Source organism: Oryctolagus cuniculus, chromosome 3 (genome assembly GCF_964237555.1).
Source record: "Oryctolagus cuniculus chromosome 3, mOryCun1.1, whole genome shotgun sequence".
Lineage (NCBI taxonomy): Eukaryota > Metazoa > Chordata > Mammalia > Lagomorpha > Leporidae > Oryctolagus > Oryctolagus cuniculus.
The window spans coordinates 142,335,215-142,360,309 of record NC_091434.1 but is presented as its reverse complement, the minus strand read 5'-3'; the positions used below and the strand labels follow the sequence as shown (position 1 = coordinate 142,360,309).

Sequence of the window (25,095 nt, the reverse complement as noted above, 5' to 3'; positions counted from 1 at the left end):
AGAAGGTACAAAGAAGTAAGCAAAATCAGGGGGTTTGCAGATAAATGTCCTTTTCTAATGCAATTTTTTTTCATGTTTCCCATGTGGGTGACAAGGACCCAAGCACTCGAGCCACCATCTGTTGCCTCCCTAGGTGTGCAATAGCAGGAAGCTGGATCAGAAGCAGGTGTGGGACTTGCACCCAGGCATTCTGATACGGGATGCAGGCGTCCCAAATGGCAGCTTGAACTGCTGCATCACAATGCCCACCCCCGAGGTAATATTTTGATACCTGCCTATTGTTTATGAATCAAAGCTGTTAACACTCCAGATCTTTTCGTCCAGACACCTAAAACACATGGCTAGTACTGCCAATAATGATCCATCTACAAGTTGGATAGAAAAAAGAAAATTAGGTTATTAAATAATATTTTAAAAGTTAAACTTAATGAACAAAATAGTGCACAGGATAATAAAATATTAATCATTAATAAAATTTACAACCCCGAAATTATGTTGTCATAGTAGACACTCCAAAATTATTATTTTTATTTATACTGCTAATACATACAAAAGAAACACTTTGGCCACTTAGGGCCGGGCATTTGGCACAGCAGTTAAGACTCCACTAGGGAGGGACTGGCACTGTGGCACAGTGGGTAGGTAAAGCTGCTGCCTGCAGTTCCAGCATCCCATATGGATGCAGGTTTGAGTCCTGCTGTTCCACTTCCAATCCAGCTCTGGTTATGGCCTGGGAAGGCAGTGAAGGACAGGCTAAGTTAAGTGCCTGGGCCCTTGCACCTGCATGGGAGATCCAGAAGAAGCTCCTAGCTCCCAGCTTCAGACTGACCCAGCTCAGGCTGTTGCAGCCATCTGGGGTTGATCCGGCAGATGGAAAACCTCTTTCTAGAATAAATAAGTAAATCTTAAAAAAAAAAAAGAAAAGACTCCACTAGGGAGTCCCAGCTCCACTTCCAATTCATTTTGGACATCTGGGGAATGAACCAGATAGGAGATCTCTCTCTCTCTCTCCTTTTAAAATCAGTAAAATAAAAATATTAAATAAGATCATTAGGATGACTGATAAGCTTCAGATAATTTTCTACTCAGAATTAGTAGAAACTATTAATTTTGATTTTTAAAGCTTTGATTCCAAAATAAAGTTCCCAATTCTTTGAATATCAAATAGATATCTAGAATTTATCTATTAAACACCTATAAATATCTGGTTCTTATAAGTGTTCCTAAGCAGCTTTGTTTCTAACACCTACTGTATTGAATAGCAACCTCATTACTATTCCATTTAAATGCTTCTCTGTTCCATTCTTTTGTGTTTTTTACAATGTGCCATTTAAATCAACATACTGCACAGTGTTTCTGATTGCCATTTATACACACACCTCTGAGGAAGTCAGTTTGAGGAGCAAATGAGGAAGCTTCATGAATCATTCAATTATACAATACAAGCTATGAATGATAATGAAGTCAGACAGAAAGCTGTGGTCTGAGAAAAAGTCAAAAGCTAGTAACTCTCTGGAATGTATAACCACCAAACTGCTCACCAAACCTCTGAGTCTTCTGCAATCAATCTTTCCTTTAAACTCGGAAAAGCACATGAGAGGCCAAGCCATATAAGCCTTTAACCCAACAGTTAAAAACATTTCCCTTTAGTTCTGATGTTATTTGGGTAGTTCTTTAAATGTCTAAACATTCAATTTAGACATCTCAATTGGGAATAGAAGTCTAAATCATGGAATAAGAATTATAAGTTATAAAGAGTTTGTGCAACCTCTTGCAAACCTCTTTGCTTTAACTGTCCTTTCTTTCTTTCTACAGATTCATTTCTACAGGCAGAGTTACAGAGAGGCAGAGAGAGAGAGAGACACAGACAGAGACAGAGAGACAGACAGAGACAGAGACAGAGAGAAGTCTTCCAAATGCTGGTTCACTCCCCAAATGGACGAAATGGCCAGAGCTGCGCTGATTTGAAGCCAGGAGCCAGGAACTTCTTCCAGGTCTCCCATGCAGGTGCAGGGACCCAAGAACTTGGGCCACCGTCTGTTGCTTTCCCAGGCTATAACTGAGAGCTGGATTGGAAGTAGATCAGCCAGAACTTGAACCAGCACCCACATGGGATACTGGCACTGCAGGCAGTGGCTTTACCCATTATATCACAGCATCAGCCCTATGTTATTTATTTCTTCAGTTAGCAATCATCATCAGGATTTTACTATAACCAAAAATGTTATCATAAAAAAGAAAAATTGCTTGAATACAATGTAAATAAAAACTAAATAAGGTTTTTAAAAAAATTTAAGATCTTTGGGGTGTGGCATGTGACTTTTCAAGGAAGAAAACAGGTCTAGAATTGAATCGATTTTAACAATATATACCTAGCTATCCTCTCACATTTAGATCAAAAATATCAAAGTGGGAAAACACTCTCATCTGCAGATTCCACAACCTAGCTAATTATCAAATATTCCATTCATTATAGGTAATTAAAGCTAAAGTCACTTGGCCGGCACCGCGGTTCAATAGGCTAATTCTCCGCCTGCAGCACCGGCACACCAGGTTCTAGTCCTGGTCGCCCCTCTTCCAGGCCAGCTCTCTGCTATGGCCAGGGAGTGCAGTGGAGGATGGCCCAAGTCTTTGGGCCCTGCACCCCACGGGAGACCAGGAGAAGCACCTGGCTCCTGCCTTCGGATCAGCGCGGTGCGCCGGCCGCAGCGCGCCAGCCAGGGCAACCATTGGAGGGTGAACCAACAACAAAGGAAAACCTTTCTCTCTGTCTCTCTCTCTCTCACTGTCCACTCTGCCTGTCAAAAAAAAAAAAAAAAAAAAAAAAGCTAAAGTCACTTAAAATCTTCTCAGAGACAAATAACACCATACCATCCCTCGCATTAACCCTAAGTATAGTATGTTACAAGCCACACACACACATATATGAATCATGAGTCTTGACAAAGTTCTTATTGCATAGGGAAAGTCAGCAAATCATAGAGTAAAATACTAACGCAAGTTTAGAGAAAACCTTTTAGAATATTCTTTAAATCAATGAGAAATGATTGCAGTGGAAGCTGCCTCTCAGGAGTTACAAATCCAAAGAGAAAATATTCAAAGATCTGATCCCACTCAAAGCAGAATCAAACACTATTGTACATAAAGGAGAGATGGCCTGAAAATAGCAATATTTGTGAAGGAAAATGTATGACAGGAAAGTTGCAGGATATGAGAGCATGGAAGAAAATAAAATTATAATTTCCAGTTTAAGTACCTGGACTAGGTACCATTAAACATGATATGGAAGAAAAGTGGGTTCTAAAAAGGCTATTGCAGCTACTAAGACAGCCAAGAATTAAGACCAGAAATCAAGAAAGTTGGAAAGGCAAAAAATCTGGAACTTAGCAGCAGAAATAGGTATCTGGATACTTTGCGGTCAATTTTTTTTTTTTTTAAGATTTATTTATTTATTTGAAAGTCAGAGTTGAACAGAGAGAGAGAGAGAGAGAGGTCTTCCATCCGATAGTTCACTCCCCAATTGCCCGCAACAGCCGGAGCTGCGCCGATCCGAAGCCAGGAACTTCTTCCGGGTCTCCCATGCGGGTGAAGGGGCCCAGAGACTTGGGCCATCTTCTACTGCCTTCCCAGGCCATAGCAGAGAGCTGAATCAGAAGAGGAGCAACTGGGACTAGAACCGGTGCCGATATGAGATGCTGGCACTTCAGGCCAGGGTTTTAACACGCTGCACCACAGCACCAGCCCCATGTGGTCAATTTTATCATCAAGGGAAATCAAATAAGAACTAGGTATTTAGGGGGCCGGCGCTGTGGCACAGTGGGTTAAAGCCCTGGCCTGAAGCGTCGGCATCCCATATGGGCGCCAGTTTAGTCCCAGTTGCTCCTCTTCCAATCCAGCTCTCTGCTATGGCCTGGGAAAGCAGTAGAAGATGGTCCAAGTCCTTGGGCCCCTGTACCTACGTGGGAGACCTGGAAGAAGCTCCTGGCTCCTGGCTCCATATAGGCACAGCTCCAGCCACTGTGGCCACCTGGGGAGTGAATCAGTAGATGGAAGACCTCTCTCTGTCTCTACCTCTCTCTGTAACTGTCTTTCAAATAAATAAAGTAAATCTTTTAAAAAAATTAAGTATTTAGGATAAACATTCAGATGGGGGAGATGAAGTAAAGTGAAGTAAGGAAATTTATTAAAAAGGATAGGCAGGAAGACAACTGGGACAATATATTGTAGTAAAAGGCAAACATGGGAAGAGTTCCAAGAAGGTAAATAAGGAGAACTAAACATACTGAAATATTCTGAAGTACTTAAGGCAGTTAAATACAGTTATGTCAATGTTAAATAATCTTGATCTCAACAACAGGCATTTAGTCTAGCAGTTAAATACCTGCATCTCACATAAGTACCTGGGGGGACAATACAGAACATAAGAAACAACTACGTGGGGAGACAAAATATATTGTGTCAACTCAAGTCACTGATCAGGGATACCAACTGATATCAGAAGCTGTCAGTTGGGTTATGTCAGCAATTTCCCTTTTACCACTACAGCTCAACAGCCTAGAGTCAGAATAGAATTTAAATAAACACATATACCCCATCACCAAGTACATACAGAATGCCAGGCTCTTTGTGGCTTCTTTTGCTTTTCTACCCTCTTCTCCTGAATAATTCTTCGGCGTTAACGCCATTATATGGGGCAGAACCATGGGGGCCCACATGTTCGAGACAAAGCAGAGGGAGCCTGACACATGGGGGCCGGACCTGGGGGTATCAGTCCAAGTGGGAGGTCGAGGTGAACTCCGTAGAGTGAGGGGAACCTACAGGGTGGAACAGTGACCACATATGGGGTTGATCTAGCCTGGGTGTCAAAGGACAAGCAAGGTAGGAGACCATCCACTAGCAAGATATCCTGGTGTAGGGTGCTGCAGCCCAAGAAAGATGAAGAGGGTCTAGAAAGAGCCTGAATGGGATGAAAAGGGTTATCTGCACACAGGATGGGAGAGTAGCTGAGCTGGGAGACCAGTTACCTAAGTAGGGACTGACGTTTCAAAAGCCTGAAAATATTCCTTTTTACTCAGAAACCTCAATCTAGAAAGCTACTGAAGAAATAAGAGAATATTCCAAAAACCTGAATTCTATTTGTAAATAAGGGAATAGCTTAATAAATATATTATGGCATATTCACATAATAGAGCATTAAAGTCAGTAACATGTTTTTAAAGGATATTTAGTGATGAAAGCACTTTTTAAAAAAAGATTTATTTATTTATGTATTCATCTATTTGAAAGGCAGAGAAGGAGAGAAAGAGAGAGAGAGAGAGAGAAACACAGTGAGAGAGATTTTCCATCTGCTGGTTCATTCCCCAAATGGCAACAATGGCCAGGGCTGGGCCAGGCTAAAGCCACATGGATGACCCGACACTCTGATGTGGGATGCCAGTGTCAAAGGCAGTGAGTTAGTCTGCTCCACCACAGCCCCAGTCCCAAAAAAGTACTTTTGATATGTTCCATAGAAACAGGAGGAAATATGTATACAAAAACCCTAATTTTATTGGGGACAAGTCACAATGTGAACAGTGGAGAAATTGTGATTTACTTTTTATTACACATACCTGTATTTTCCACTCTTCCTATGTTAAGACATTTATTACTTTTACAATTATGATAAAAACAACATAAAAAATGAAGAGAAAATGGAAGCTAATGTTCTCAAAAAGCAATCGACTGTTAGGCACTAGACTAGGTGCTTTTGAATGCATTTTTCTCATGGAAAAGTAATGTGAATATAGGGGGACAAGTTACAGAAGCAGCTGGCGCTGCTCAAAATCAATTCAATGAAATCTTGTAATGAAAATAAATGGGGCTTTTCCTTTAAGATATTTAACAGAAATGTTCAACTAGGAAGTTTATTTTAATAACAAAACTGTCAAAATGTAATATTATAAAGGGCAGACAGATACACACTTTACTATTTATTTACTTAGAATATAAATATTCTAGGATTTCAGAGAAAAAAATGAGTTAAAGAAACAAAATGCTAAAATATACCTGTTGTTCAAGAAAACAACAACATTCCACACAGGATTCTTGTGGCAAAAGGGTAACTTCAGATGCATTAGATGGTGACAAAAAGAATACAGCTGGTTCACACAGGAAAGGAAGAGACAAGAAGGAAGGGAACCTGGCAAACAGCTTTGTGGTGGACCTGGGAGAACTCCAAGTTCTAGGAAAAGCCAAGAAGAGGAGGCCGTCATCAGCTCTCTTGGCCTCTGTAGCAAAAAGCAGGGTTTGGCCACATGAGAGAAACAGCAGCCATGGACTAGCTCATCTGACTCCTCCCTACTGCTCTCCTTCAGTCCTCCGAAGAGATTAAGGGGATTAACCTCCAGAACTGAGGACACCCAACAGATACACTATGATTTCAGGTCCCACAAGAACTCTCAAATGCCAAGCTACCATGTTTAATATTTAAATATCTGAGGAACTAAATTTCCAATTTAAATCCTTAAAGCACATATATAGTAGGTTCAACAGTCATCTCATTAACAGGCAATAAAATCATGAAATCAATCACTAAGCATAAAGGACGGTAGTCTTGCTATACTCTGATGGGGTCTCTCAACCACCACATCTGTGTTATTTGAGCCTGTACATTTTCTCCCCACCACAAGGATCCACAGCCAGATGTCTGACTCATCTGAGTCCATGAAGATTCTCTCCTCATTTCAAACGTCAGAACAGAGACACATAGCTAATAGGGAGAAAAAAAATTAACAATAACAATGGAGCCCAAGAGGGAAGTTTCTAGAAACTCTGCTGCTGAGTGCCCCAACATAGCCCTGGTTGGCCTTTCCTTCCCAAGTCTTGGCTGTCTGCTGTTGGCGTGGTTTACATATATAATGAAAAGTAGAAGCCGAACACAGTGGTGTTTTTTCCTGGCCCAACCTTAAATAGAGAACATTGCTGTTTAATGCAAACCAACACCACTCTGCATAATTTACGAAGATTGTTTATTTTCCAACTGGCTGGTACATGGGAATATGTGCTCAGTGGACGTATTAATCCAGGCACTGTGGCACTGCCTGAATAACAGCCTTTCCCAAGAAGTCATCTTAGCAAAGATAATTTAACTTTCACTTTTCTGCTTACACCAACTCTGGATCATGAACTGTGAAGACTGTTACTTTTATGACACATAGGAAAGTAACTTGAGTGTGGCCCAATTTAACAACTAAACAGGCTCAAAACAGTTTGTGGGAAAGAGTAAAGTTCTGCTGAACAAATGCACAACACTAAGTCCCAAGTGTTAAAAGCAAAATCCATACATTTTGACATTACTGAAATAATTTCTTGTGTTATTTCAATTATTATAGAGTAGAAATTACTAAAAATTATTTAAAATAAGTTGCTTAAAATAGCTTGTGAAAAGCTATTTTTTATTGAATAGCTATTATTTATTACTTAAAAATAAATAGCTTGGTTTAAAAAACGGAAGACTTCCTTGGCTTCTAAATTAGAGAAACACAGTTTCTACAAGAATAAATGAACTTCACTTTGTTTTCACATTACCCTAATGCTGTTGCTCATACTTTGTTTACCACACTTAAGGATGGAAAAACCTCCAAAAGGACATGGGTTTCATTTTCTCACCTAATGCAAGAAAAGACATTTATCAACATCATTTATGAAAATTATACCTACTCAGTTAAATAACACTAACCAAATCAATCTAGTCATTAAATCAGCAATGTTTCTAAAGGCTATACACACAGAGAACATTTAATTTAAAATGATAGTTGTATTAATAAACAATAACTGCAGTTCCCAGTTTTTGAGCACTTGCTGCCCCATGGTAGCGCTTCAGGCAGGGAATGAGCAAGAGGACAAGACAAGTTCAATGCCACTCCTCAGGGCCATCTGAGAGCTCACGGCCCAGATGAGGGAAAAAAGTAGAGGAAACAAACCAGATTTGGCTGTAAAGTGGCAAACACAGTCAGAATAAAGAAGCAGTACAGATACTGCAGCCCTTGTCTTCTTACTCAACCATACATCACCTGGTGACCTTAGGGAAACTATTACATCTCACTTGAATCTTAGTTTCTTTAATGATAAAATCAGAATAATGGCAATAGTATCTATTTCATAGGGTTGCTGTGATGATTAAATGCATGTAAAACATGTTCAGACAATGTGTGGCACAAAGTGTTCAACAAATATTAACTGCTATTATTAGTCAACAAATACAACAATCATGACACAGGAAGCTCTGCAGCAACAATTTTACTTATACAATGTCATTTAAACCTCACAACAATCCTTGAGGTAGACAGTGTTATCCCAATTTTAAAGAAAATGGAACACACATCGGGAAGTTCAATAACTTGGCCTAAGCCATAGAATGGCAAACAGAACCAGACCCTTAATACAGAATGTCCAATTCCAAGGACTTTGTGTTTTTCCTGCTTGATTTAAGTTATTAAGATTCATAGAGTAAAAACAGGACCTCTGTGTGTGATACAAATTCAAATTGTTCATGTCAAAATGAAAACAAATACTTGAATACTCAAGGGGGCCAGCGTTGTGGCACAGTAGGTTAAGCTGCTGCCCACAATGCCAGTATCCCATATGGGTACCCATTCAAGTCTGAGCTGTGCCATTTCTGAACCAGCTTCTTGTTAATGCGCACCCTGAGAGGCAACAGTGATGGCTTATTGGAGAGACACAGACAGAGTTCTGGGCTCCTGCTTTAGCCTTGCCCAGCCCAGGCTACAGGCATTTGGTGAACTAGTACATGGAAGATCTCTGTCTCTGTCTCTAAAATATCGTCCCTATTTCAAAGATATGGGCACTGAGTCTCAGAGAGGTTGAAGTAATTTGACAACAGAGAGCTTTTAAGACAAAGAATTTGGATTCCATCCACAGGCATGGTTGCTCATACTCATAGGTTTTCCATTATAAAGTACTGTCTTCCAGTAAATTTCTCAAAATAATAGCAATTTTAGAAATTGCTAGTCTTAGTAGTAGAAACCATTTCAAACTACTTGCTTAATTACAAATTAAGTAAACATATCCCCTATTGGAGTTTTATCTATTGTTTGATTTACTGAGATGTTTTTTAGTTGACCAGATTCCTAAGAGTAGCTGTCACTTTTTCTTGGTGTTCATGATTGATACTACATGCAAATTCTATGGCACATAAGACATCAACAAAGCTGTTTCTTTTAAAAGAAATGGCTACATTTTTGTAAGACAAGCATTTAAAGGATGCTTCTATATAAATAGCCTGGAAAAAGATTTGACTCCTGGTGGGCTTTTTCTCTCTGTATCCAGGAGACTGCCCCTGACAGTTTTCTTCTGTTTTTAATATACATACTAGGATATTATTACTTAATTTTAATATTGGCCTGGTATTAGAGGATATGTCTCCCAAAGGATTGGAGATATTTAAAACTGCATGGTGGCCGGTGCTGTGGCTCAATAGGCTAATCCTCCGCCTTGCGGTGACAGCACACCGGGTTCTAGTCCCAGTTGGGGTGCCAGATTCTGTCCCGGTTGCCCCTCTTCCAGGCCAGCTCTCTGCTATGGCCCGGGAATGCAGTGGAGGATGCCCCAAGTCCTTGGGCCCTGCGCCCCATGGAAGACCAGGAGAAGCACCTGGCTCCTGCCATCGGATCAGCGCGGTGCGCCGGCCGCAGCACACCGGCTGCGGCGGCCATTGGAGGGTGAACCAACAACAAAGGAAGACCTTTCTCTCTCTCTCTCTCTCTCTCTCTCTCTCTCTCTCACTGTCCACTCTGCCTGTCAAAAAGAAAAAAAAATGCATAGTACAAATGATAAGTTTATTGCAACTGAAAAAATAAATGTTAGAGAAACATTATATGCTGTACAAATACTTTGTTATATTTTCGTCATTAGGAATTTTAGCATTTATTTGAAAATGTGTATATAAGACTTCATTGAAATTAGGCTTTAGACATAAAACCTGAACAGGCCAAGATTCTGACAGTCACTCAGTGTCCTGGAGCACTTTAATTAAGTGATAAAACCTATGAGCCTCAGGGATGTTTTGAAAATTGAGGTTAGGGCTGGTGCTGTGGAGTAATGGTTTAAGCCTTCACCCTCACCCATAAGTTCGTGTCCTGGCTATTCCACTTTCAATTTAGCTCTCTGCTGTGACCTGGGAAAGCAGTAGAAAATGGCCCAAGTGCTTGAGACCCTGCACCTGCATGGGAGACTCGGAAGAAGCTCCTGGCTCCTGGCTTTGGATCAGCCCAGCTCGGAACACTGGGGTCATTTGGGGAGTGAACCAGTGCATGGAAGACTTTTTGTCTGTCTCTCCCTCTCTCTGTCTATAACTCTACCTCTCAAATAAATAAAATCTTAAAAAAAAAAATTAGGGCCATTATAAATTGTTTAGCACAGAACTTGACAAATAGTACACCCTTAAAGTTTGTTTTCCAACTCAGTCATGTCTAGCCTCACACAAAATACCATCATCTATAATCTGTGTAACTGGATTTCATCAAAATGACCTCTCTTGAAGTTTTGGATCAACACTGAAATCAAACTATGTGCTCTTGATTCCATTACATAATAGCTGGAGTATAACAGAAAGCCAAGCAAAACTCTGATTTTTAGATAACTGAACTATGATATAAATTCATACAGAGATGATAAATAATTAAACAAGATTTAAGAACAGTTTAAGCTATGAGGAATTTAATGGTAATTATTAAATTAAGTAGATAGCAAGCAATTCTTGAAGTATTTATTGGAAATTTATTTATTAACTCTCTTAGCCTTATAATTTTTGTATTTTATACTTATTAATTACCTATAAGAGACATGTAATTGAACAACTTAGAACATTTCTCTAAGTGTCACAGATATAAAAAGAATTCGAATTTAGGAAACTTCCGTAAGAAAGCTGACAAATAGACTCAACATTTGAGTCCATTTGAGAAACACAGCAGGTCTGAGTAGCCTCCCTGAACATTCTTTCATGTATTCCAAGAAAATTCTTCAACTTCTTACTTCTCAGTGCTATATGCCTTTCTACAGTCATTTCTGCTTGGCAGTAAATGCAAATTTTCCTCATTTATGGATGACATTTATATATTCAAATGAGTGAAAAGGGAAACTTCTATACACACCAGTTATATATTCAACTAACTCCATTTTAATTTGAAAAGTCAAACAATATTAGACTATGGTTTGTTGATACCACATATTTGTTTTACTGTCTCCATTATACTTTCAAGAAAAGAATCCTAAACTTAGAATGGAAGCAATTTTAAAATACATAGCCAATTTAAGACAACATTCTGCTTACAAGGAGAAATTAAATCAGAAAACCTAGATTCATTACAAAATAATTTGTTTTACCGTTTGTGTTTTAAAGAAGGGGGAACTCAGTACTGGTAAGAGCTCAGAACTAAATTCCTGGGTGTAATTCCCAGTCTCACCACATAATGACTCTGTGATCTCAGTCAATTATTTTGACCTCTCTGGGTTTCCTCATTTCCTTCTGAAGAAATTCTCCATTTTGAAGAGATCTCTTCCCCAACTCTTCCACTCAGGAAATCATGTAATAAAAAATGTCTACACCATGGGGCCAGCTTTGTGGCATGGAGCATTAAGCTGCAGTTTGCAATGCTATGCAATCCTATGTTATAGTGCTAGTTGAGTCCTGGCTGTTCTACTTCCAACCCAGCTTCCTACTAACGTGTCTGGGAAGGCTCAAGTGTTTGGGCCTCTGCCACCCATGTGGGAGACCCTAAGTGAGTTCTTGGCTCCCGTCTTCAACACGGCCCAGACCTGGCTGCTGAAGTCGTCTGGAGAGTAAACAGCAGACAGAGGATCTCTCTTTCTTTCTCTCTCCCAATCTAATGCTATCACTCTGATTTTCAAATAAATAAATAAACATTGCTTAAAAATGTCCATACCAGGAGTTCTGTTTAAGAAATAATGTTTGAAAATTATGGGTAACTTGAAAGCAAAAGCAAAGAAAAAAAAGCGTTGGTTTGAGGTAACATTTACTTAAATAGAAGAAAAAACAAATTTCTTTGAAAGGCAGAGAAAGACCACAAATGAGAAAAGAGAGAAAAAGACAGACAGATCTCTCATTTGCTGGTTCACTCCCAAAACGAAAACAGCTAGGGCTGAGCCAGGCCAAACTCAGGAGCCAGGAATTCAATCCAAGTCTTCGACATAGGTTGCAGGGGTCCAACTAATGAAGTCATCACCTGCTGCCTATTAACAGGAAGCTGGAACTGGGAACAAAGCCCAGGTCTCGAACCCATGGCTCTCCAACATGGAGTGCAGGTATCTCAAGTAGCGTTTTAACCACTAAGTCAAATACTCACCCCACCAAAACTAAATTTTCGCTACCCAGGATGGCAACAGGACAGGAAAAAACCGCTTCACCATTACAGCCTGGACTGACTGAGCCCCTGACATTGTCACTGAAGGATGATACTCAAGTCAGGTTTGTAGTCCCTTGCCAGCAGTGGAAGTGAATGTTAACAGCTGCAGCAACAACAATGAAGAGTTAGCATGTATTACTTACCAAGTGCCAGACATATTAACTCATCTAATCTGCAAATATTAGCGCTGTCCCTATTTTATAGTTAATCAGTGTCAGAACGTAAGAATTCAAATCCATAGACCACTCTCCAACTGAACCATACATCCATCAGTAATTTCTTTTACATCCTTACACAAAACCACCTTATGTTTTCCTGCCTTGACTCTCAACACTAAGAGGTATGTGAGACAGGTGGCATTTAATTTTTGATTTAATTATTGATGTCAATACTTCTGCCTCTAGAGACCCTCTGTGGGCTTCCCTGCCAGCAGGGAAGCTGTCAGGGCCTGTTAAGGAAGAAAATAAAAACATACAAAATTCATGCAGTCCCACTTACTCAGACCTCAAAATATGCAAAGTAGTCACAGGGTTATTATAAGGATTAAATGTGCTAATTCACATAAAGCCAACAACAGCAGCTGACACTTAACAGCCCAATAAATGTTAGCCGCTTTTATGTCATCTCAATGAATTACCTAATCCTTTGTTTTCTTTCATACTGTAGCATAAAACAAGGAAAGAATGTATATATATACTTTTAGCAGTCATCATAGGATATACCGTGGTATATTCTAGTTCTGACTAATATGAATTAAGACCGTAACATTTTCCTTGTTTACATATTTCTATCGGTCTACTATAAATAGTATGAAGAGCCGTAGCACAATTTAAAGCAATTTAAATACCAAGAATAGTGGGGCTGGTGCTCTGGCATAGTGGGCTAAGCTTCTGCTTATGTCTTGGGTTCATCTCCCAGCTGCTCATCTTCCAATCCTGCTATGTGCTATGGCCTGGGAAAGCAGAGAAAGATGGCCCAAGTCCTTGGGCCCCTGCACCCGAAAGAAGCTCCTGGCTCCTGGCTTTGGAACAGCTCTGGCAGCTGCTGCCACCTGGGGAGTGAACCAGTGGATGAAAGACCTCTCTCTGTCTCCCCTTCTCTGTCTGTAACTCTACCTCTTAAATAAAAAACAAAATCTTAAAATACCAAGAATACTAACATATCTTAATTATTTAAATATCTTTGTAATTCAAAAAAATACCTAACATTTTATTACTTGAAATAGAAAAATGAGACCATGAAACAGATCCAGATTACTTTATGTTTTAAGATTTAATTTATTTATTTGAAAGTCAGAGTTATAGAGAGAGGTAGAGCCAGAGAAAGAGAGAGAGAGAGAAGAAAGAAAGTCTTCTATCCATTGGTTCACTCCCCAAATGACTGCAATGGCCAGAGCTGTGCCGATCCAAAGCCAGGAGGCAGGAGCTTCTTCAGGTCTCCCATGCAGGTGCAGGGCCCCAAGCACTTGGGCCATCTTCTACCACTTTCCCAGGTGCATTAGCAGAGAGCTGATCCAGATTACTTAAAAACTTGTTTGGCTTCCTTCCCATAACTTACAGAGGGTAAAATTAAAATGGAGAAAAACCAAATATAAATTGCTCCTAGGTACTTAGTCTACATCCCTGAGAACTGGAGTCTAACGACCCAGGCCCTCTGTCATCATGGCTCTGCCGTAATCACAAGAATCTGGGTAACTTGAGAATTGCAACCAAGGAAGACAAGGTAGACCTACAGAAGTTAACCTGAAATCTTCTCCATCTAGAACAAGGGAAAATTAGGTAGAAGGAGAAATTAAGTATTTGTTACATGTACAATAAGATGTTTATTTGGATAAGACCATACTAACATCTTCATTGCATATATCATAAGAACTGACGATCTTACGATGTATAGAACAGTACTTTTTTTACGATGAGACAGCTAAGGCTCTTGGAGAGGTCAGAAGATTTTACATCTAGTATCTGGGGGCAGAAACCCAAGATCTGAGTTCAAATTCCAGGCTCGTTCTGCTGTGACAAACTCTATGCAACTTGTAACCAGTAGGTCAGCATTTTCCTAAATGTGTTCTATGGATATTTGGGGAGTGGGTTAAGTCAAATTAATTGATAATTTATGTGCTTCTTACAGAGTCACAGTCTAAGCCAGCCACACTGTGTGTGCATATTTGGACTGTGAAATCCTATAATCACAAAACCTGCCTAGGTTTGTCTCAGTATTACCCAAGCTAACTTGCCTACAAAATCCCTTTATTCTACTAATGCCTATTAACAACCACGCAGAACACACTCTGGGAAATGTTACTATAGGCTAAGATTTTATGCTTGATACAAACTGTAGCAGATATTCAGCATTCAGAGAGCATTTCACATGTATGACTATTCGATAAATTAAACCAAGTCACTTGAAATAAGTGCCTAGCTTTGAGTACGGCACATCAAAGAACTCAACATAAGAATGAAAAACTATATAAATGAAGTTCAATATAAACTTTGTCTCCTGGAAGCACTGTAACAAAAGTAGTAAACAATTTAACAAGTACCAACTACAAGGTAAGGTCCTAAAATAAAGGGGTTACAAAAATAATGATTTTCAGGCAGCTCACTAGGCTAATCCTCTGCCTGTGGCGCCGGCTCCCCGGGGTTCTAGACCCGGTCGGTTGCTCCTCTTCCAGTCCAGCTCTCTGCTGTGGCCCGGGAGTGCAGTGGAGGATGGCCCAAGTGCTTGGGCCCTGCATTGGCATGGGAGACCAGGAGGAAGCACCTGGCTCCTGGCTTCGGATCAGCACAGCGCGTTGGCCACAACGCACCGGCCGTAGTGGCCACTTCGGGGTGAACCAAAGGACAAAGGAAGACCTTTCTCTCTGTCTCTCTCTCTCTCTTACTGTCTAACTCTACCTGTCAAAAAAAAAAAAAATCATTTTCACCATGATGGACTAGCAAAGGAGATCAATTACATTGTAAATCAGGCTGTGGTAAATACTAGAATAAACCAAATACCATTATAACACAGAGAATATTTTAGAATATTTAAGAATAATATTTTAGAAGAGATTCCCACAGAACTGCTGGTAGATGGATCAGAATTAGTTTAGCTTCTATCTAAATTATGAACACTCAAGGATGGTTATATTTAGGATAGTAGAAGAGGATCCAGATCTCTCTGTAGCTTCCCTCTCTCTATGCAGAATTGGTCCCATTTCAAATGTTTCCTCAGAATACAGCCAAATACTACCAGGTCATATCAGAGATACTCAGAAGCCCATAAGCTCCTTTAGACAGAACAATTTCGGCACCATTAAGGACAATAACTCCAACAGGTTTAAACACATCAAATATCTTGATAATTAAAAAGACAGTGATGTCCTTGGAGAATGCTAGACAATTATCACACAACTTTGTAAACTTCTGAAAAGAGAAAGAGTTGAGGAAAAACAAAGAAAATTCTACTGCCTTACAAAGAGCACACAGGACTTCTCTACAAAAGCACAGCAGGAGCTACTAATCCAGTCTCTAGGAATATTGGACGATGACCTTGCGGCCACGTTCCCCACTTGACTTTAAGGACCAACACTAAGATAGCTTAAAAATAAAAAAGAGCAGAAGTGGGCAATGCAAGCACTGAGGTCAAAAACAACACGAAGATGCTTCAAACAGTCACAGCTACTGAAAGGACAATAACAGAAGTTAAGAAAAGATGAAGGCTAGAAGGGATAATGAAACTATAAAGCTAATTGAAGATAGATCAGAAAAACCCTTCAAGGTTTCGTGGAAAGACTTGAGTTTATCAAATTAAGAGGAAGGCTTTGATGAGTGTAAAATAGGATAATGACAAAGTCAAATTTTTATTTAAGATAAATCACTCTGGAGGGTGTGAGGAGAAAATAACTGGAAGGAGCAATGAAGCAGCAGATCTGAGAAATACGTAGGAGACAACAAAACAGTGATTGGAGGGACAAGGTTATGGGAACTTCATTTGAGTTCCCATAGCACATTAAGGCTTAATCTTATGGTAGCACACTTTGGTTCCCCTGTAATAGGGAGTTTCTTGAAGATAAAAATTCAGTGCCTGGTACACAGTAGATCCATTATGTTATTTAAATGTGGATGAACACAAAGCCTACTAGGACTTTATTTTTTTGTAGAAAGTCTTGATAATAAAGTCTGATATTAAAAATCAAATTGCAATGGTAAACTAAATGTATTGCATTTTCCCTATATGAAGTCAATGTAATATGGCTCCATATACTAATTTTCCCTCTAGTTTTTTATCAGTAAATAAACAACATATAAAAGTGTCACAGTGGACAAAAAAAGTAGCAATTAAAAATATATCCTACCACTTAACAATTTTGAAGTTCGAAAAATAAGACCTCATCCTCTGATTCCTTAAAGCATTACAATAATTACAGTTTAATAATGTCACTCCACTAACTTGCTCTTCTATCTGTTTAGAAATTGTAGGAACCTTCTCCACAAACCAGGTAAACCAGAATTCTTTATCTGTAATTCTAATCCCATCATAAGGGGTGTATGTGTGTGTGGTAGCAAGTAGGAGGGCAGAGGGGAAATGCCAAAAACAGAAAGCAAATTAAAACAAGATATCGCTTAAAATGATCAGGAAAAAAATTCCTAATAAGGACATTAATTCTAGGCAGAAGTTCAAATGGAAAAATTTTAGGTTGTGTACCTTCTGTGACATTTTATTCACTGTGACTCAAGCCTTGGTATTGAATCAACATCTTTTATTTGAATAAACTCCATGGGCCATTTGGCAAAGAGCGATTTAGGTTCTGAGTTACCCTGTTAAATAGCATTTATAAATATCTTTCTTCATAGAACTATAAACATACAGAAGGTTAACAACAGGGTCTTAGTTCTTCCCAGGTCTTTCATAGCTACTGGTACATCTGTCTAATTTTATCCTGCCAATGGTAATCTACCAATCTATTTCACTACTATGTCTGTTACCATGGCTAAAGATAAACCAACTGCAAGATATTTGGAATGTAACTGGCACACACTATATACTTGACTAACACCTCTATTTTAAATCTATTCACCAGAGAACGAATAAGGATAGAGACTGGTTTTCCAGTACATCATAAAATATTTGTCTTTCCAACACCCAAAAGGTAGAAGCTTTATTCATTGAAGAACCTCAACTCTATTCAAATAACATCTTTTTTTGATTATTATTTTTCTCAGATCTTCCACATAAAGCAGTATAAACAACTACTTCAGTTTTTAGGCATTTTATCTAGCAACAGCTACAGGTAAATGATTGCTTCCTTTTAATGGAATAACTACTCCATTAATCATTTAAGAAAAAAAGTCACAAGCAACTGATTGCAGTATTTTAAAGAAGTTCTGTACAGAAATTTTTAGTTCTATTAAACCAAGGTTCTGCAAAACAAAACTTTCTATTACTAAACACTCAGTTTCTAAAGACAACAAATATGAAATAAATACTAAGTATTTGGATGTTACTCATATGGCCTGAACATAATGAAATTATGTCCTCGAAAAAATCATAAAAATAGAGAATTTTCTACTGATAATGTTTTCATGAACTCAGCACCTTTGCATACGGATCCCCTTCTAGTCTACAAACACTACCGCCTAGCAGCCAGAAGGCTATTGCTAGGGAACAGTGCACAGCTGGTTTGCCTTTTCCACTTTCTTTCCTCATGGGAGGTGAAGCTGCTATCTCTAGAAAGTATAGGTACTACTGGCTCAAAAAGTGAAAAAGACAGGACCTTGAGCTCCCTTATCTCTCAGTGTTTCAGTTTTTTTTATCTATAAAATAAAGCTACTTGACAGGCTAATTTCTAAAGTATCTTTTCGACATTTTTTATTTTTTAAGATTTTATTTGTTTACTTGAGAGGTAGAGTTACAGAGAGAGGGAGGGAGAGACAGAGAGAAAGGTCTTCTATCCACTGGCTCACCCCTCAAATGGCTGCAATGGCCAGAGCTGGGCTGATCTGAAGCCAGGAGCCTGGAGCTTCTCCAGAGTCTCCCCTGAAGAAGGTGTAAGGCCCAAGCACTTGAGCCATCTTCTTCTGCTTTCCAAGGCCATAGCAGAGAGCAGGATCAGAAGAGAAAACAGACAGGACTCGAACAGCACCCAATGGGATGCTGGTGCTGCATGCGGAGGCTTAGCCCACTACAGCGCCAGCCCCACATTTTTGATTTTTAAAAACTATGTATTCATTTGAAAGGCAGAGTAACTGTTAGGAAAAGAGTACAGATCGGTACTGCCTCACACAGGGCACCAAAAATGTAAGAAAAAGAGGTGCAGAACAGAGAGGATGCAGTATAGGAATCTACACCGGACTGGATTTATTCAGAGAAAATAAATTCACAGAGGTGGGTAGCCAACTGCAGACATACAAATTGCCGGAGGCCTGACCCCCTGGGGCTGGGCCTTTTTATATCTTGGGAGATCTAGGGATGGGGTGGGGTTAGGGGCAGCAAGCAGAGCTGAATTCCTGCAACTGGTCTTTCAGGATGGCCACGCAACTGGTTTTTCAGGTGGCTGCTTGGGCATCTGGAACCTGGGGAAGAATGTGAGGGTGGGGTGTAAAGGCAATAGGGTGTGAGACCCAATTGAGATTCAAGGGCAAGGGATAAATTCCAATGCTTATCTATCTTTTGGGCAATGAGCCAGAATGGCTAAGGTTTATGTCTTTGGTCCATCAGTAACATAGAAAGAGAGAAGTATCTTCCGTCAGCTGGTTCATTCCCCTTATGACTGCACTGGACAACGCTGGGTAAGGTTGAAGCCAGAAGCCAGGGACTTCATCCAAGTCTCCCATGGAGGTCATGGGGACCCAAGCACTTAGGCCATCTTCCATTATTCTCCCAGGCTCTCAGCAAGGAGCAGGATCAGAAGCAGGGCAGCCAGGACTCAAACCAGAGCTCTGACACAGGATGGTGGTGTAGAAAGCTGTGGCTTAACCCTCTGTGCTACAAAGCCTGCCTCCATTTCTGATTCTTTAGTAATAAGTTACATTCTAGCACAAAGTATCCTCAAACAATAATAACCTGGGGTGGGTGGGCAGGGAGAGACAGAAATGAGGTTCTCTGTATCATTGATAGAACAGTTAGCAAAACTGGCTCATTAGAGTACTAGAATTTTCACCCAAGCAGAAGTTCTCTTTTAGGTTTTGCATTAGAGCAATGTAATTCATCTACCTAAAATTATGCTAGATGATTGAACTATAAACCAAGATAAGGCTGCAGAAGTGAAAACAAAGGGGAATAAATCCCAATGTCTTTTAGATCAAAGCCACAGTAACAGCAACAACCACAAATCAGAAAAATATTATGTCATTTCTAGTCCATCTGCAGTGCTAAATAACTTTAGGAAAAAAATCCAAATTAAATGAAAATTTGTCATTGAAAGAAAGATGTCCAGAAAATTCACCAAATAGTATAGTGCATTCCTCAAATTTACTGTGGAAAATTAGGTGATAGTAAACTTGACAAACTCTATTTGCCTTTCAATTTATCTATTCTACTAACTTTTTAATGCAGCATTTTTGTTTTGTTATTTCCTAAAACATTCCTCTTTACCATGAAAAAAAGTACTTCAAATGATCTCATAAAGAATAGCACATACTGGGGGAGGGGGCAGCTATTTTTGTGCTAGATATTAAAGCAAAGGATAAAAGAGAGAGCAATTAAATGCAAGTACAGAATTCTTAATATAAAATGAACTTAGCCACATCTAACAGTTCCGGTTCCTTTTAACAAATACAGAAATGTTCCATTTAAAATAACAATTACCTAAAACCTTTAAACAAATATATCACTAATAACAACAATCCATATTTAGCAAAATGAAAAGGCAGAGGAATTGCTGCAGCAATATTTTTCACATGTCTACTGTATACCTAGCACTATGCTTTACATGTTACCTCTTCTAATCTTCATAGCAATCTCAATATTATAAAGAACCTTAGGAAAAGCTAAGAAATTAATCCAAAGTTAGTAAGTAAAAATAAAGTCAGCTAACAGAGTCATTCAGGACAGCCAAATACGTTTTCCAGTATACAATCTATTTAAACTGTTGTTTCTAATTAGCCCCAAATGCAAATTTTGTCACATCAAAGAGATGGATGACTTTTCAATAGCCTGTAGCAGTGATAGAAAAATACAATATCATACATAATCTTGATTTACAAGTTTCATTTTTTTTTATTTATTTATTTTATTTTTTTTGACAGGCAGAGTGGACAGTGAGAGAGAGACAGAGAGAAAGGTCTTCCTTTGCCGTTCACCCTCCAATGGCCGCCGCGGCCAGCGCGCTGCGGCCGGCGCACCGCGCTGATCCGATGGCAGGAGCCAGGAGCCAGGTGCTTTTCCTGGTCTCCCATGGGGTGCAGGGCCCAAGCACCTGGGCCATCCTCCACTGCACTCCCTGGCCACAGCAGAGGGCTGGCCTGGAAGAGGGGCAACCGGGACAGAATCCAGCGCCCCGACCGGGACTAGAACCCGGTGTGCCGGCGCCGCTAGGCGGAGGATTAGCCTAGTGAGCCGCGGCGCCGGCCTACAAGTTTCATTTTTAAAATATTATTCAACTTAACTGTTGCAATTTTATGACTGAAACAGATTAATATTTTACACACATTTTTATTCAATATTGCTAGATCCTAACAGGAACAGTCAGCAATTTAAGAGACTGTCAATAATTTATCACAATAATTTATGATAGCCCTCCAAGACTACAGCAGTAAGAAATGTATATTCTGGTCTCACTTACATGAAGTCTTTAAAATGAAAGGATATCATTATTTATAATAAATGAGACAGCAAACCTCATAACAGACTACATAAAGATTTCAAATATGTGTATTTAATGAGAATTGGAAGTGGAAAATTTTGCTAAAATCTACATTAACTGATTCCTTAACGCATCATATAGGAGGAACTAAGGAACTGCCAATCTTCTCTTATTCAGTTCCATTCTGGTGGTATAGGATACTGCTACAGAGAAGAAAATAAAGCTACACATCTCTACATGGAATCCACTAAAACCAAGAATGTGTCTAGGTTATACCTCGGTAGTGGAACCTCAAAATACCACCTTATGTGGAACTAGGGTTGTTGCAGATATATTCAATTAAAGATCTCAAGATGAGATTTAACTTAGGTGGGCCCTATATCCAATGATTGCTCTCCTTGTAAGAAGTGGAGAGGAAACACAAAGAAAGAGAAAAAGGCAGTGCGAAGATGGAGGCAAAGGTTGCAATGAGGTACGTAGAAGCCAAGGAATGGCAAGGCTTGTTCACCAGAAGCTGGGAGAAAGCTTAGGACAGCTTCTCCCTCAGAGCCTCTCTCAAGAAGGAACCAATCTTGCTGACACTTTGATTTTGGACTTCTGATTTCCTGAACTGTGAAAAAAATAAACCTCTGCTGTTTTAAGTTACTCAGTTTATATTCATTTATTATTAAAGCTTTAGGAAAACTAATGCAACTTCTTATAATATCTTGATATGACCATTAGTTTAATGTAGTCTATGTTCATAATAAATCAACCGTAAGAACATTTATAGAGCCGGCGCCGCGGCTCACTAGGCTAATCCTCCGCCTAGCGGCGCCGGCACCCCAGGTTCTAGTCCCGGTCGGGGTGCCGGATTCTGTCCCGGTTGCCCCTCTTCCTGGCCACAGCAGAGAGCTGGCCTGGAAGGCCTGGAAGAGCAGCAACTGGGACAGAATCCAGCGCCCTGACCGGGACTAGAACCCGGGGTGCCGGCGCCGCTAGGCGGAGGATTAGCCTAGTGAGCCGCGGCACCGGCCAACACCCAGATTATTTAGGCTAAAGCTGCCCAATTGGGAGAGGGTATGTGGGTGGAAAATTAAGAACTTCATGACAAAAAGGGGGGGCGGGGATTCAACAACAACAAAACAAACAATCTAGTAAAGAAATGGGCAAAGGATTTGAACAGGCATTTTTCAAGACAGGAAATTCAAATAGCCAACAGACACTTGAGAAAATGCTCAGATCACTAGCCATCAGGGAAATGCAAATCAAAACCATGGTGAGTTTTCATCTCCAGTTTGAATGGCTCTCATACAGAAATCAACAAATGACAAATGCTGGTAAAGATGTGGGGAAAAAGGTACCCTGGCCTACTGCTGGTGGGAATGTAAACTGGTGCAGCCACTGTGGAAGATGTATGAAGATTCCTCAGAAATCCAAATATAGATGTATCATAGGATCCAGCCATCCCACTCCTGGGGATTTACCCAAACCAGAAGAAATCACTATATGAAAGAGTTATCTGTAGCCCCATATGTTAACTGTAGCACAATTCACAATAGCTAAAATATGATATCAACCCATATGTCCATCAACCGTTGACTGGATAAAGAAATTATGACATATATACACTAAGGAATATAAGGAATGGAAGGAATGGAAGGAAGGAAGGAAGGGAGGGAGGGAGGGAGGGAGGAAGAGAGAAAGAGAAAGAGAGAAAGAGAGAGAGAGAAAGAGAGAAAGAAAGAAAGAGAAAAGAAAGAAGAGAAGAGAAGAGAAGAGAAGAGAAGAGAAGAGAAGAGAAGAGAAGAGAAGAGAAGAGAAGAGAAGAGAAGAGAAGAGAAGAGAAGAGAAGGAAGGAAATCCTGTCTTTTACAAGATGGATGCAACTAGAAACCATTATACTTAGTAAAATAAGCCAGTCCCAAAAAGACAGATATCATATGTTTTCCGTGATCTGAGATACCTAACAGAGCACCTGAAATGTAATGTACTGGAGTGAAATAGAGATTCTGAGATTCCATGATTGTTTACAGCCCTTGTCTCTTCCGTAGAGGAACAGTGTTTTGTTTTGTTTTGTTTTTTCTCTTCATCCTATTTGTTGAACTCTCTTACTTAGTGTAGAGTTAACTATATGATCATTAAGTAAACTGAAAACAGATCTTTGTAAAAAATAAGAGTGGGAATGTGAGAGGAATGAGGAGGAGGAAGGGTTGGAGCTGGGGCAGGAGGGAGGAAGGGAGTGGGGGAAGTGTCATTATGTTCCTAAATCTGTATATAAATGAAACTTGTAGAACTTAAATAAAATTAAAAAAAAAAATCTTAACTGAAAAGGCAAATGTTACTGCAACTAAACTAAACAATCTATTTGTGCTAACACAAGTATTATTTTTGGCCAGTAAGTGTCATTAAAAAGGAAGAGGTTAAAAAAGAAAACATAAACATGACCAGTGACTGACGCAGGCCAAGCTGAGGTTTATAAATGCCACTTAGTCATGACTTTGCTGTTACACAACAAATATGAACTAAACATCCACTGTTCTAATATCAGACATTAAAAGCCCGACATTTTAGTTATAAAATGTAATAATAACAGAACTAATTCACATTCATTGGAGGTTAATCCTGTGTTTAGCAGCAATATGTGAACACTTTACACACGTGGATCATGAAGTAATCCTCAAATAAATATAAAAGATGCCATTATGATTGCTTTGTAAACATGATTACAGTGAAATTCAGAGAAGGTAAAGCAACTTATCCAAAGCCATACAGACTTTCAGAAATAAGGATTTAAATCTTTGCTTCTCAAACCCAAAATCAGTGTTCTAGTTACCTATTAAGATACAGTGCCTCATATAGCCATCACCCTCAGAGGGCTGTGACTGAAAGGAGACGTGAAGGTTTTTGATCTGACTTCTATTTCACACAGGTTCAGTTTGTAAATGCATAAAACAGATTCATATTCTGTGTGTGATTTTCTTGAGAAATGCCTAGGTCTATACACACAAAAACACATATTTATACACACATGCATGCACACATACACAACTTCCTTAACATTGGTCAAGATCCTCTTTTTCCACAAGAAAAAAATCCAATTCAAACTAGCTTCAACAAAAGAGTGACAATTTACTAGCTAAGAGAAGTAACGCTAAGCTCAGATGGTGAGAATCCAAGGATGGAAACCATGCTGGCCTGAGGACGTCTCTTGTGTCGCATTCCTCAATCTCTGTTGAACTTCATTCTTTCCTTCTGTCCACAATTTTCTTCATGTAATGAGAAATGTAGCAGGGCATCTGGAGGCTGCTCCAGACTTTCAACTTTTAACTACTTTTTGATGACAGAAGCTAAACAGTCTTTTCCAGAAGCTCCAATTTAAAAAAAAAAAAAAAAAGTTACAGAAGGACAACTTGAGTCCTTGAACACACCTGGACAGATGACAGTGGCCAAGGAGGTGAGGCAACATCTCTGGCCTTTCTGCAAACACATACCTGCCTTTTTGGCCAAATGGAGGGAGGAATATGTATAGCATAGATATGGTCATTAGAGAAACTATTAAGCACTGGAGGACACTGTACCACCTATTTTATTCTAGTAATGAGATAATCACTATTTTTAAGTCACATTTCATATTTATTAAGAGAATCATAAACAATTTAAAATGTTTTTAAAAAAATCTTTGAAGTGGGGCCACTGTTGTGGTGCAGCAGGTTAAACCGTTGTCTGTGACACCAGCCTGCCTTATGGGGGCTGGTTTGAGCTGCAGCTGCTCCACTTCCAACCCAGTTCCCGGCTAATGTGCCCAGGAAAGATGGGGAAGATGGACCAAGTCCCTGAGCCCCTGTACGCTTGTGGGAGACCCTGATGGAGTTCCAGGCTCCTGGCTTTGGCCTGGCCCAGAACTGG

General features: G+C 39.7%; 1 protein-coding gene across 8 annotated transcripts in view; it reads right to left on the bottom strand.

Annotated features, from left to right (window-relative positions):
• PHTF2 (putative homeodomain transcription factor 2) overlaps positions 1-25,095 on the bottom strand; it is a 133,023-nt gene that overhangs the window by 69,660 nt on the left and 38,268 nt on the right. Inside the window, exon 2 of one of the 8 annotated variants that reach the window (XM_070071198.1) lies at positions 276-365. The exons of the other annotated variants lie outside the window; for them this stretch is intronic. The gene's annotated coding sequence lies outside the window, so the exon portion shown is untranslated. The remainder of the gene's footprint in view (positions 1-275; positions 366-25,095) is intronic. 8 annotated transcript variants of the gene reach the window in all.